This window comes from Orycteropus afer, unplaced genomic scaffold, assembly GCF_000298275.1.
Source record: "Orycteropus afer afer isolate SDZICR_OR568_19922 unplaced genomic scaffold, OryAfe1.0 scaffold00206, whole genome shotgun sequence".
Lineage (NCBI taxonomy): Eukaryota > Metazoa > Chordata > Mammalia > Tubulidentata > Orycteropodidae > Orycteropus > Orycteropus afer.
This window is the reverse complement of record NW_006921793.1, coordinates 862778-877192: the sequence shown is the minus strand read 5'-3', so window position 1 is coordinate 877192 and position 14415 is coordinate 862778. Positions and strand designations below refer to the sequence as shown.

Below are 14415 nucleotides of genomic sequence, written 5' to 3'. Positions count from 1 at the left end.
GAGTTAGAAAACCAAAAGGGAAGAACATGCTTGGCATTTCTCAAGCTGAAAGAACTGAGGAAAAAATTTAAGCCTCAAAATGCAATGTTGAAAGATTCCATGGACAGTGTGTTGAATGATGCAGGAAACATCAAAAGAAGATGGATGGAACACAGAGAAAGGGCTCTGGTAGTGTAGTGCCTAAGGCAGTTGACTGCTAACCAGAAGGCTGGCGGTTCAAACCCACCAGCCACTCCTCGGAAGTAGAGTATCACTACTTCCCTAGTGATACTGCCTTGGAAACCCCAGGAGGGGTTGCTATGAGTCGGGTCCAACTCGACAGCACACAACAACAACAACAACTACGTACCAAAAAGAATTGGTAGATTATCATCCATTTTAGGAGGTGACATATGATCAAGAATCAATGGTATTGAAGGAAGAAGTTGAAGCTGCACTGAAGGAATTGTCGAAAAACAAGGCTCCAGGAATTGACGGAATACCCATTGAAATGCTTCAACAATGGATGCCATGCTGGAGGCACTCACTTGGCTATGCCAAGAGATTTGGAAGAGAGCTACCTGGCTAACTGACTGGAAGAGATCTGTATTTGTACCCATTCCAAAGAAAGGTGATCCCACAGAATGTGGAAATTATCGAACAATATCATTGATATAACAGGCAAGTAAAATCTTATGAAGATAATTAAAAAATGGTTGCATCTGTATATTGACTTCCAGAAATTTCAGAGAACTTCCAGAAATGCAAGCTGGATTTAGAAGGGGATGTGGAGCGAGGAATATTGTAGCTGATGTCAGGTGGGTCTTGGCAAAAAAGCAAAGAATACCAGCAAGATGTTTACTTGTGTTTTATTGACTATGCAAAGGCATTCTATTGTGTGGATCATAACAAGTTATGGATAACATTGAGAAGAATAGGAATTCCAGAACACTTAATTGTACTCATGAGGAACCTGTACATAGACCAGGAGGCTGCTGTTTGAACAGAACAAGTGGGTACTGCATGGTTGAAAATCTGAATGGGATTGCATCTAGGTTGTATTCTTTCAGCATACTTACTCAATCTGTAAGCTGAGCAAATAACCTGAGAAGCTGGACTATATGAAGAAGAATGTGGCATCAGGATTTGAGGAAGGGTCATTAACAACCTCAAATACACAGATGATACATCTTTGTTTGCTGAAAGTGAAGATGACTTGGAGCACTTACTGATGAAGATTAAAGACTAGTCTTCAGTATGGATTACACCTCAATACAAAGAAAACAAAACCCCTCACAACTGGACCAATAAGCAGCAACACAATAGATGGAGAAAAGATTGAAGTTGTCAAAGACTTCATAATACTTGGTTCTGCAATCAACTTCAATGGAAGCAGCAGTCAAGACATCAAAAGATGTATCGCATTGGGCAAATCTGTTGCAAAAGACCTCTTTCAAGAACTAAAGAGCAAAGATATCTCCTTGAAGACTAACATGAGCCTAATCCAAGCCATGATATTTTCAATCGCCTCACATGCATTTCAGAGCTGGACAATGAGTAAGGAAGACCTGAAAAGAATTGATGCTTTTGAGTTGTGGCGTTGGTGAAGAATGCTTAAAGTACCGTGGGCTGCTAAAAGAATGAACAAATCTGTCCTGGAAAAAGTACAGCTGGAATGCTCCTTGGAAGCAAGGATGGCCAGACTTTGCCTCATCTACTTTGGTCATGTTGTCAGAAGGGACCATTCTCTGGAAAAAGATGTCATGCTTGGTGAAGTGGAGGGTGAACGAAAGTGGGGAAGGCCCTCAACAAGATGGATTGACACAATGGCTGTAGTGATGAGCTCAGGTATAAAAGAGATCGTGAGGCTGGTACAAGACCTGGCAGTGTTTTGTTCTGTTGCACATAAGATCACAATGAGTTGGAGACAACTCGACAGCACATAGCAATGATAAGGCCCTGCAAGGTCAAGAGAAAAGCAGATTGCATACATTGAAAAATATAGTATAAGGTATATAAGCTATTATTTCTGAGAAGTATATCTAAAATGTGTAGAAAAGATGTGTAAAAATATCTTTAGCAATGTTATTGTTGTTGTTAAGTGCTGTCGAGTCGTTTCCGACTCATAGCGACCCCATGCACAGCAGAATGAAACACTGCCCTATCCCGCGCCAGCCCCACAATCCCTGCTATATTTGAGCCCATCATCACAGCCACTGTGTCAATCCATCTCGTTGAAGGCCTTCCCCTCTTTCGTTGACCCTCCACCCTACCAACATGATATCCTTCTCCAGGGAATGGTCCTTTCTGACAACATGACCATCTTTAGCAATAAGTAATAGAAAATCCCAAGTCTAATTGTGTTTAACAATAAAGGACCTTATTGTGTTACTTAACTAGAAGGCCAGAGGTAGGTAGATGTAGGGTTGGTTCATTCATCAAGGACAAACATTCTTTCCATCTCTTTGTCATCCTTGATGTGTTTTTCGCCTTGTCTCAGTCCATTTCCTTTTATGGTGTAAAATGGTTCTCTCCATTCTTGGCATTTTGTCTGGAATTTTAGCATCTACAGACCAGAAGGGACCTTCTATCTATGATGTCTTATTTTTAAGAGGAGGAAACCTTTCCTAAAAACTGTCTACCTGAGATTTTGTTTATAAATAAGTCATATGCCTAACCCTAAAACAATCACTGGCAAGTGGAGGCGTACCAGATTGCTAATGTGGACCAATTAAAAGTTAACTCTGAAACAGCCTTCTTTCCCTAAATCACACAAGGGGATGGGTGGACAGCTGGGCAATTTAAGGGTTTTGTTGGGGGTTAATGCAAATGATTAACACTCTTGACTGCTAATGGAAATTTTGGAGGTTCAAATGCACCCAGAGATGCCTTGGCCTGGTGATTTATTTCCCAAAAATTTGAAATAGAAAACCCTCTGGAGCACAGTTCTACTCTGAGGCACATGGGGTTGCCATGAGTCAGAATCTACTCAGTGGCAACTTACTAGTTGGTTGGGAGAAAGGGATGTTGGATAGGGGTCTGCTGTTTTCACCAGGTGGCACCTGGAAGGAGACGGATGCTCAAGAGATAATTTCTTTTTTTTTAAGTACATTAGATTTTAAAATTGTAGGTTGTGAAGAAGGAGTTAGAAAAGAGGGAGAGGTTGAAGATATAGGAGAAAAATAATTACATATAGACATTGGTTCTTAAGAGCTAAGAAGAAAAGTTAATCCAAAGTACAAGTTGTTATATATATACCTCTCCCCGCCCCCCCCCACTTTGGTGCTGGTGCTGGCGAAGAATGCTGAAGGTACCATGGACTGCTAAAAGAACTAACAGATCTGTCCTGGAGGAAGCGCAGCCAAAATGCTCCTTGGAAGTAAGGATGGCCAGACTTTGTCTCACCTACTTTGGTCATGTTGTCAGAAGGGACCATTCCCTGGAGAAGGATGTCAAGCTCAGTAAGGTGGAGGATTGACAAAAGAGGGGAAGGCCTTCCTCGAGATGGATTGACACGGTGGCTGTGACAATGGGCTCAAGCATAGCAAGGATCATGGAGTTGGTGCGGGATCGGGCAGTGTTTCGTTCTGCTGTGCATGGGGTCGCTATGAGTTGGAAATGACTCGACAGCACCTAACAACAACAAAACTTTGGTCATGTTGTCAGGAGGGACCATTCTCTAGAGCAGAATATCAAGTTTGGTAGAGTGTCAGTGAAAAAGGGGAAGACCCTCAACAAGATAGATTGACACAGTGGCTGCAACGATAGGCTCAAGCACAGCAAGGATTTTGAGGATGGCTCAGGACTGGGCAGTGTTTTGTTCTGTTGTACATGGGATTGCTATGAGTCAGTACCTAACAACAACAACATAGACTATTCTATGATGTTAAGTATCATAAACCTCCTACTTATGGGTTATCTAGTTTTTTTTGAAGCATCTTATTTCTTCCACCTATTCAAGTAAAACAAATTTCCTATCAACTGTATGTTTAGATTAACTACATACTGTATTTCATTTCTTCTAAATTTTTCTCTTTTCAAGAGCTCCGTGATCATTTCTGTTTTTAGAGTTCTCAAATTTCACAAGAGTTAGTGAGAACTTTTATAGGCCAAACAATATTTAACAAGTTTAGGGTTTATTTTATTTTATTTTTTTTTTGGTATAAATATAAAATGCCTTTCAGGGAAATACTAAAGGGTTTTCTTTATTTACTTAATCTTAAAGGATCACATTTTGCATAGTATTTCCATAAATTTTCATGTTTAATATGTGTTTTCAATGCTAGGCGTGTAATAATAAATTAAGCAAACAAGTTTGTGTAGCCTATGTAGTTATATTTGAATCTGAAATGTAAGTCCTGAAGTAACTGGTGAAAGCAGGGAGATGTCAGAAAGGGGAGAAAAGTAACACTTACATCTGCTTACTATTTGCCAGCACTGCTCTTCCCACCCTCCCCCAAGGAGATGGTGCATTTTATTTTGTCGTGTCTGTGTAGAGGTTTGGTTTGCTCTTGATTGTTCCAGGATGGAGAGAGACTAGGATGTAGAGGTAAATTCTTCCCTCTTGTTTTTATCTTCAGCATCACTGAGAGAGCAGCATGCTTGCTTATAGAACTGAACTTAGAGGCTGGATTTTCTTCAGGTGTTTTTTCCTGGCTCAGGTGCAGATCTGGAGTCTTGATCCTTATTGCCATCTTTTCTGTCAGACTCCTTCCAGTAGTTTTTGTTCCCTCCATCTCCTGGACCACGGCTAGGGTTCCCACTTTGGCCTTTTGGAATACTCATCCCATCTACTTTATTTACGTTTTTCCTTCCTGGGTCTTTTTCAAATAGTTGAGCTGGAGCTACCTTCCCCCTAATACTTGTAGGGGATTGCTGCTCTGTGTCTGAGCTCTGAGGTGGAGCAGGAGAATTAGAACGTCCCTTCATCCAAGCATTCTCTTTTGTGGAGGGGCTGGCATTACCTTTAGAGGCTGATCAGGTTTGGGAGGCTTCGAAGTTGGACAGTGACAAACTTCCTCCTTAGTGTTTCATTTTCCAGAAACTTTTTGCTGTCTCTCTTTCATGCATTTCTGCCAGATGTGGCAGAGGTCCCAGTCTGCGATGATTCACTTCCTATCCATGACCGTTCCTGTTCCTGAGTTTCTCCACTTTGCCAGATTGAGTGTCTCTCCCAAAACTGTCATTGTAGTTTTGGTTCATCTAGCCAATTTCTCCTGTTCTCTCTGTAGTCATTCTTCTACTTCTCATTGTCTAGCAACTGTATCAACAGGCTTTGCCCCTCCAAAGACAGAAGCTGCTCAACTGGAATGGAAAGTTCTAGCAAAGAATCATCTTCCTTGGGAGTACTTTGAGGCTTTAGATTCAGTTTGAGACTTTGGCGGGGGGCAGTTTCTATCATCATGCCTATAATCATTGTGAAAATAATTGTCTCTGGAGCCCCATGACCAATCATCCCATCTGCCATATTGGTCATCATAGTGGTCCCCACCTCCTCTGCAATCATCATCCCTTTGGTACCCATTACCAAATGCTCTTCTGCCACTGCCTATCCTGGAGTCATAGCCCCTATCATAATCCCTGCTGCTTTGGTCATCATACTGATCCTGGCCCTCATATCAATCCATCCATATCCTAGCATGGGCCATCATGACATGGGTCTCAATGCTTATCACGATGCCAGTCTGAATTTTAACTATCATGATACTTGTCTCCAAAGCTATCATCCCCTCTTCTAGGTGGGTAGTCATCAAAGCTATCTGTGGAAGGATGGGCTCTCCACTCTGTATCTGTTTTGTCAGAATTCTGATTTCTATCTCAGCCAAAAGAATAATCATTCCTGTCTATCCTGTGCTAGAGCACAACATCCACTAGAATTCTCCTGTTACCTAGAGGCTCTTCATTGAGGGTCAGGGCACTGATCAGGGAATCCAGGTCCTTAAACTCAACATCACCAAGACCTTTTAATTTCTCTGGTTTGCTGGGATCATGTGGTAAGCCTGCTGCATAGATATTTAATCCTCTAAGAATTCCTAAATTCTCTAAAGAATTCCTTAATGGTGTCTTCTGTCACATCATAGGGCAGGTTCCCTAGAATAGCAGTCTAGGGTGGTGATTTGGGAAAATGGGTTCCCAAGCAGCCCATGGAGCTGTGGGCAGGATAGAAATGTCAACTGGAGGCACCTTACATATGTCATCATCATTACTGTGCCAAGTGGTTAAAACTTCTCCTTCCAGGTCATTGGTTTCATCAGCCCAGCTGACTGGTTTGGAGACATAAGTGTTTCCTCCATCAGAGGCAGCATCTTCAGCCAGAAGTCTGTTAGGAAGATAGTCCACCCCTTCTTATTCTTCTTTTTGCTAAGGCCACCATGTAGGGAGAGGGAGAGAAAAGCAAAGCTATGCCAGCACTGTTCTAAGCATGTTACCTATATGAATTCATTTGATCCAAACAACAACCCTAAAAGTTAGGTCTTCTATTATGATCTCTTTTATAGATGTGAACACTGAGGAATAGAAACATTAAGTAACAGTTACTGTTCCTGGGTGGTGCAAATGGTTAATTTGCTTGGCTACTAACTAAAAGATTGGAGATTCCAGTCCACCAAAATGCTCTTCAGAAGAGAGAACTTGTGATGTATTGAAAAAAATCAGCCCTTGAAAATCCTTTGGATTGGAGCACAGTTATACTCTGACTCACATGGGTTTGCTATGAGTTGGAGTTGACTTGATGGCAGGTGGTGTGGTGATGATTTAGATGTGGATATGGAGAAACAGAGGGATTAACTAATAGTTAGGGGCTCAGTGGCAGAATTCTTGCCATCCATTCAAGAGACCTGGATTCGAATCCCAGTCAATTCACTGAATGCATAGCCATCACCCATCTGTTATTGGAGGCTTGCATGTTGCCATGTTGCTGAACAGGTTTCAGCAGAGCTTCCAGACTAAGACAGAGCAAGAAGAAAGTAATCTACCTCTAAAAAATCAGTGAAAACCCTAAAGATCATAACAGTGAGATCCCATGGTGAATGGGGTCTCCATGAATTAGTGGCCAGCTCCACAGCAGCTACCAATAACAGAACATGGTAGAGTTAGAATTCAAGATCCAGCAGCCTGGCCAGGGGGTCATGCTTTTAACCAATTCACTCTATTGTCTCTACATATGGCCTGGGATGTATGTCACCAAGAACTGTCTTTCTCAAAACCTGCATCCTCACCTATATGCCAGTAATACTACTGAGATCTCTGAGATCTTGTTATTGGTGATGCTGTGTGCCAGTGAGTTGATTCCAACTCATAATGATTCTAGAAGGCACAGTTGAACTGCTCCATAGGGATTTTTAGGCTGTAATCTTCATGGGAACATAACACCAGTTCTCTTTTCCCACCATGGAGCAGCTGGTAGGTTTGAACTGCAGACATTCTGGTTAACAGCTGAGTGCTTAACCTTTGCACTAAAGTACATCTTCTGAGCTCTTTGATGTTTGGTTTTACATGGCAGGAAATTAAGACGTGGGCTAGTAATTTTCACTGAATCCTTCATTTGATGAACACAGATGGGATCCCAATCCCAGACTATCAACTTCACTTTGTTGTTGATAGCTGCTGTCGAGTCAGTTCTGATTCATAGGAATTCTATGTGCAACAGAACAAAACACTTTCTGGTCCTGGGTCATCCTCAGAATAATTGCTTTATTGTCATTGTATTGCCATTGTCATTCATTGCCCATTGTCAACAGCCACTGTATCAACCCATCTCATTGAGGGCATTCCTCTTTCTCGCTGACCCTCTGCTATATTGTTGTTGTTATGTGCTGTCAAGTCGGACCCGACTCATAGTGACCCCTCCTTGGGTTGCCGAGGCAGTATCACTACGGAAGTAGATTGCCCAACCTTCCTTCCGAGGAGTGGCTTGAGGGTTTGAACCGCCAGCCTTCTGGTTAACAGTCAAGTGCTTTAGGCACTATGCTACCAGAGACCCTTACTATACCAAGCATGATGTCCTTCTCCAGAAACTGGTCCCTACTGGTAAGTCCAAAGTACATGAGATGAAGTTTCACCATCCTTGCTTCTAAGCAGCATTCTGGCTGTACTTCTTCCAGACAGATTTATTCATTCTTCTGGCAGTCCACAGTATGTATATTCAACATTCTTCACCAACACTATAATTCAAATGCATTAGTTCTTCTTCAGTCTTTCATTGTCCAGCTTTTGCATGCATATGAGACAATTGAAAATTGCCTACCATGGCTTGAATCAGGCACACCTTAGTCTTCAAACTGACATCTTAGCTTTTTAAAACTTTAAAGAGGCCTTTTGCAGCAGATTTGCCCAATACAATACATTGTTTGTTTTCTTGACTGCTGCTTCCATGGACATTGATTGTAACATAAAATCCTTGCAAGTCCCTGCATTTAACAGCATAAGTTATGTTTAGAAGGAGGGGTAGGAGAAATGAACAAACATGCACAGGTAACTTCACAAAGACTGAGTCCTTAATTAATGAAACAAACAAACAAAAAACCCCACAAACCAAATCCTGAACCAATGAGCTGATTCTGACTCACAGCAACCCCTTAGGATGGAGTAGAACTGCCTCAGAAGTTTTCCAAGGCTGTAAATCTTTACAGAAGCAGACTGCCTGAGAGCAGCTGGTGGTTTCAAACTGCTGACCTTTTGGTTAGCAGCTTAATGCTTTAACTATTATACCATCAGAGCTCCTTTAGTAGAAAAATCAAACAAAGTCATGGTCTCCTAAAAAATGTAATGATACTTGGGTGATCCTGTTACATAATGCTCCTATAAGACAGCAAATAGGGGCACTGATGGTTTAGTGGTGGAACTCTCACCTTTCACAAGAGAGACCCAGTTTGATTCCTCACGCACAGCCACCATCTGTCTGTCAGTGGGGACTTTCATGTTGTGATGATGCCGAACGTGTTTCGGTGGTGCTTCTAGACTATGATGGACTAGGGAGAAAGGCCTGGCCATCTGCTTCTGAAAAACAGGTAATGAAAACCATGTGGATCACAAGGTTCGAGCTATACTAATTCATTGTCACAATAAGTCAGAAACCCTGGCAATGGAAGCTAATAACAAAACAGTAAATGAACATGCCACCTATTTTTTTCAATGTTATTTCCAAATTTAAATACTTTTTCTTAACAGTGGCAGTCAATAGTTTTCACAGACTTTTTCCACTGACGTCTTATACACTTGAGTTTTAGTCATCCAGCTGTGTCTGGCACTGTATTTATTGATATAGTACAAAGGAAAAATATCAAGTATGTGTTTAATAAAAAAATGTAAGGTATGGATCAAATAAGAATACTTGAATATAATGATGCAAAAGACCGAATTTCCATCCACAGGTCTCTAGTCACCTAGTTACTTCTTTAGGTGAAATAATTTTCATGAGTTTTGTCAGTGTGTAACATTTCTCTGGAATTATATTAATTTAGCAGAGTTTATTCTTAGAACACATAAAGAATAATAATAATAAAAACAAATGCACTGCTGTTGAGTCGGATCTGACTCATAGTGACCCTTGCTTGGGTTTCCAAGGCGGTATCACTAAGGAAGTAGATTGCCCAATTTTCCTTCCGAGGAGTGGCTGGTGGATTTGAACAACCAGCCTTCTGGTTAGCAGTCAAATGCCTTAGGCACTAACCACCAGAGCTCCTACAGGAAGAATAGAGGAGGGAATTTTAAGTTACCATATTGGCAGGATCTTTTGTCCTCTCGACCCTTTTTTATTTAAATGAAAGCTTTTTAATTGGGTATCTGATTAGATGGTGTCTTAGTCTCTTAGTGCTGCTATAATAGAAATACCACTACAGGGTAGCTTTAAGGAACAGAAGTTTATTTTCTCACAGTGTAGGAGGCTAGAAGATCAAATTCAGGGCATTGGTGCCAGGGGAAGTCTCTCTCTGTTGGCTCTGGGAGGAAATCCTTGTCTCAGCTTCTTTAGCCAACCATCCTTTAAGTTCCTGGGCTTGTAGACTGATCAGCCTCCGCAGTCTTCATATACCATCAGTCTTCCCCCTGTTTCTCCTTTCTTCTGTTCACCTAATTTATGCTTTTTATATTTCAAAAGTCATTGGTTTAAAACACACCCTAAAATGATATGACCTCATTGGTGTAACAAAGAAAACTTTATTCTGAAATGGGGTTACATCTAAAGGATCAAAAAACAAAACAAAACAAAACAAAACTACTGCCATCCAGTCAATTCCAACTCATAGGGACCCTATAGGACAGACTAGAACTGCTCTATAGGGTTTCCAGTACTGTAAATCTTTACAGAAGCAGACTGCCACATCTTTCTCCCTCAGAGCAGCTGGTGATTTTGAACTGCCGAACTTAGGGTTTGCAGCCGAGCACTTTAATCACTATGACAGCAGTGCTTCTTCCACAGATATAAGGATTAGGATTTAGAACACATTTTTTTTTCCCCCTTTGGGTGGGTGGGTGGGGGGCCAAAATTCAATCCATAACAGATAGAATTTAGGATTTTAAAACAGAGTAGTTGTCTCAGCATTTTTCTAGGTTGGCCTTGGAAGGAAGTCTCCTTAGTACAGAATGTGTGTGTGTGTGTGAGAGTTGAGGATGGAAGCATTACTTCAAAGTCTCCTGTTATGTCATGCACATGTGGTATGAGTAGAGACCCATTGTTCCTGGGGATGATTATATAGTAATCTAACAAGATACTTTTTGGCTAGACCTAGTTCCAAGAGCCCTGGAAGGCAGAGATGGTTACTGAATTAGGAGATGAGTAACTTCTAGAGGAATGTGATGGAGACTCGTCTCCTACTCTTTCTTTACTGAGACTTCATGTTAGTAGACTCTTTCTAAAGAACCTTGGTGGCCCAGTGGTTAAACCGTTAGTTGCTAACTGAAAGGTTGGCTGTTCAAACCCACTAGCTGCTCTGTGGGAGAAAGATGTGGCAATCTGCTTACCTAAAGACTATAGCCTTGGAAAACATTTGGGACAATTCTACTACTGAGTCAGAATTAATTAGATGGAAACAGGTTTATTTCATTTGGTTTTACACTTTTTCTGATGAATCAACATGGCCCCAATCCACCCCGGCTGAAGTCCATTAATGGGAAAAGGAATCAAGGACTGAATGGGGAACTCATTTTTATATACTAACTTATTTTGGGCACAGCCTTAAGTATTTGTAGACTTCTTAAATCCAGCTGCTCTGGCAGAGTGTTGTGTTGGGACATTCAATAAGGTTGAACTTGTTAGATACCCTTGAGTTGGTTAGGACTCATGGTGACCCCATGTACAGAACAAAGTATTGCTCAGTCTTCCTTCATCTTCATTATTGTTGGTGAGCTTGAGTCCATTGCTGTGGCCACTCCCAACTGAGGGAGCTCATCGTCTGACACTATATCAGACAATATTCCTTTGTGATACATAAAGTTTTCATTGGTTGATTTTCAGAAGTAGATTGCCAAGTCTTTCTTTCTAGTCTGTCTTAGTCTAGAAATGCCACTAAAACCTGTCCAACATGGAGACCCTGCTGGTATTTGAAATACCACAATGGGTGGTAGAAGATTGAACTGGAGGTGATATAACATTAAGGTTCAGGGGTGGGGTACTACTGTGTTGAGAACGGGAAGACATAACTGCCAGTGGCCATTGGTCACTGCGGCCCCAAAGCCAGGGGCTAAAGCTCGATCAGCAAACTCTGGATTCCATCTGCCTGGTATTTGAAGGTGGGATTGACTCTTTTGGGACTGAGTAATTGAGCTTTGAATTCTTGGATGGAGATGGAAGGTATAAGGAAGCTTTTAATAAGGAGATAATGAAATTTCTGATAATTAGAGCAAATTAAGCAAAAAAAGTAGACAAATAAAAGTGATATGACTTCAATTGTACACGGGGCTAATAAAATGACTGAACTAGTTAGAACTGAGTCTCTCAGGGACATTTATACCTGATTTTTTTTTTTTCTCATTGCGAGTCATTCCAGAGATAAGTGAATCTTCCTTTTTTCTCCTCTTGATATGAAAACTCTGGCTTTCTGCCTAGAATAGTGTTAATCTTATTTCTGGAGAAACATTTAAGAGAATTGGGTGGAATGATCTCATTCAGAACAGACACCACAAATTCTGTTTTTTGTTTGTTTGCCAAAGTGCACTTTGTATTATTGTTTATGATTTAGGCATATCTTTTTTTATTGCATTTTGCAGATACTTTTTAAAAAAAAAAAAAAAAAAAAAAATTGAAGGTTTATAGCAGCCATGCATCAAGCAAATCTATTGACACCTTTTTCCAACAGCAAATGCTCACTTCATGTCTCTGTCACATTTTGGTAATTCTCATAATATTTCAAACATTTTCACAATGGTATTGCACACTTAAGGAGCTCTGTTGGCACAGTGGTTAAAGAATTTGGCTGCTAACTAAAAGGTCAGTGGTTGTGACCCACCAGCTGTTCCATAGAAGAAAGATTACGGAGTCTGTTTCCATAAAGATGTATAGCCTCGAATACCCTAAAGGGAAGTTCTACTCTGTCCTATAGCATTGCTATGAGTTAGAATCAACTCGATGGCAGTGTTCTTTTTCTTTTTTTTTCTTTTTGATTGCACACTTAATAGACTACTGTATAGTATTATCACAACTTTTTTTTTGTAAACATAAATTTTATATGCACTGGGAGGAACCAAAGCAAAAATTCGTGTGACTCAGTTTATTGCAAAAAGAACCAATAATATCAGTGAGGTATGCCTGTATTTATTTTACAAAATGTAGGGATGCTGTCATCTTTCTCAGGTAGTTGATATATAAAAGGCATAGGTATATATTGAGTTGTAAATACTATTGTGTTTGCTGTTTTGTTCTATTTTCAAAATTAGCTTTATATTAAAAAATAGTACTTAGTCATTGTCATGCCTTGAATTGTGTCCCCACAAAATATGTATCAGCTTGCCTGGGCCATGATTCTCAGTGTTCTGGAAGTCATGTAATGATGTAATTTGGCAGTAATGTAATGATGTATCCACTCCCCATGATGTGGTCTGATATGATCAGTCAGTCAGTTGAAAGGGGTTTAGGATAAAATGCAACACGTTACTAAGGTCACAGCTCTGATCTGATGCACAGGAAGTTTCCCTGGAGTTTGACCTGAATCACCTTTTATTTTGCAAGAGATAAAAGGAGAAAGAAGCAAGCATAAAATGGAAGGAACCTCAGTCCTACCAAGAAAAAAAGAGCTGGGATGGCATGGGTTCTTTGGACCTAGGGTCCCTTCATTGGGAAACTCCTAGGCTTAGGGAAGGATTGATGCCAAGATGCCTGGAGATCTCTAAGGAATGCTGTACCCACAGATGTTGAAAGGAGCCAAGGACCTTTCCCCAGAGCTGACAAAGGGAGAAAGCCTTCTCTTAGAGATGATGCCCTGAATTCTAAATTCTAGCCTCTTAAACTGTAAGAGAATAAATTTCTATTTGTTAAAGCCATCCACTTATGGTATTTCTCTTGTAGCAGCACTAGATAACTAAGGCAGTCGTTGCAGAATTTTCAAATGAAGCAGAAAAACAGAGAAAACACCAGAAATTCTACTTTACAGTAATGGCCATGTTGGTGCATGTTGAAAGACTGAATAGCTAGATCATGTATAAAAATAGAGCTCTGACTCACAACCTTTAGCAGCCAGCCCAGGAAGTTAAACCATAATCTTTGTAACAATGGGCTTAGAATGGCCAAGACTTGACTAATAACTGACCGCTTCTTCAATTTTTGTCCTTTTCTCCAACTGTGAACCAACCAGAGAAATCTAAATATCTTCACCTAACCAATTAAATGGAGTTCCTGGGTGAGTCAAACTGTTAACACACTTGGCTGCTAACAAAAGACTAGAAGTTCTAATCAACCCAGAGGTGCCTTGGAAGAAGGTTCTATTTCTGAAGAATCAGCCACTGAGCACTGTACAGAGCATGGATCTACCCTGACACATATGTATTGCCGTGAGTTAGAACAGACTTGACGGCAATTTTTCTTTTTTTAAAAAATTTTTAGGAATTGTTCTTTAGGCAAAAGTTAGCATAGGAAATTTGTTTTCCATTTAAATATTTATACACAGTTTGTTTCTTAACATTAATTGCAATTCCCTCAATATAACAGCACTCTTTTGGTTTCTTCCCTGAGTTCCCTGCAAGCATTTGTCCTTCTTTTCTGCCCCCACCTGCCTTCTGAGCTTTGTTTTAAGGCAAATGCTGCCCCTTTGATCTTGTACAGGCTAATTATTCTGAAGAGTACATTCCTCATGAGTGCTACTGTTCACTTTATAAGCCTTTATTTGACTCAAGATGATCCCCAGTGGTTGTTTCCATTCTGGGTTTGAAGCATGTCTGTGGACCACAGTCTTGGGAGTTCCACCAATCTTTGTCAGATAATTAAGTCTGTTTTTTTTTTTTTTTTTT

General features: G+C 40.5%; 1 pseudogene; it reads right to left on the bottom strand.

Annotated features, from left to right (window-relative positions):
* Positions 1-4515: 4515 nt before the first annotated feature.
* On the bottom strand, positions 4516-12288 carry LOC103203200 (annotated as a pseudogene).
* Positions 12289-14415: the final 2127 nt, after the last annotated feature.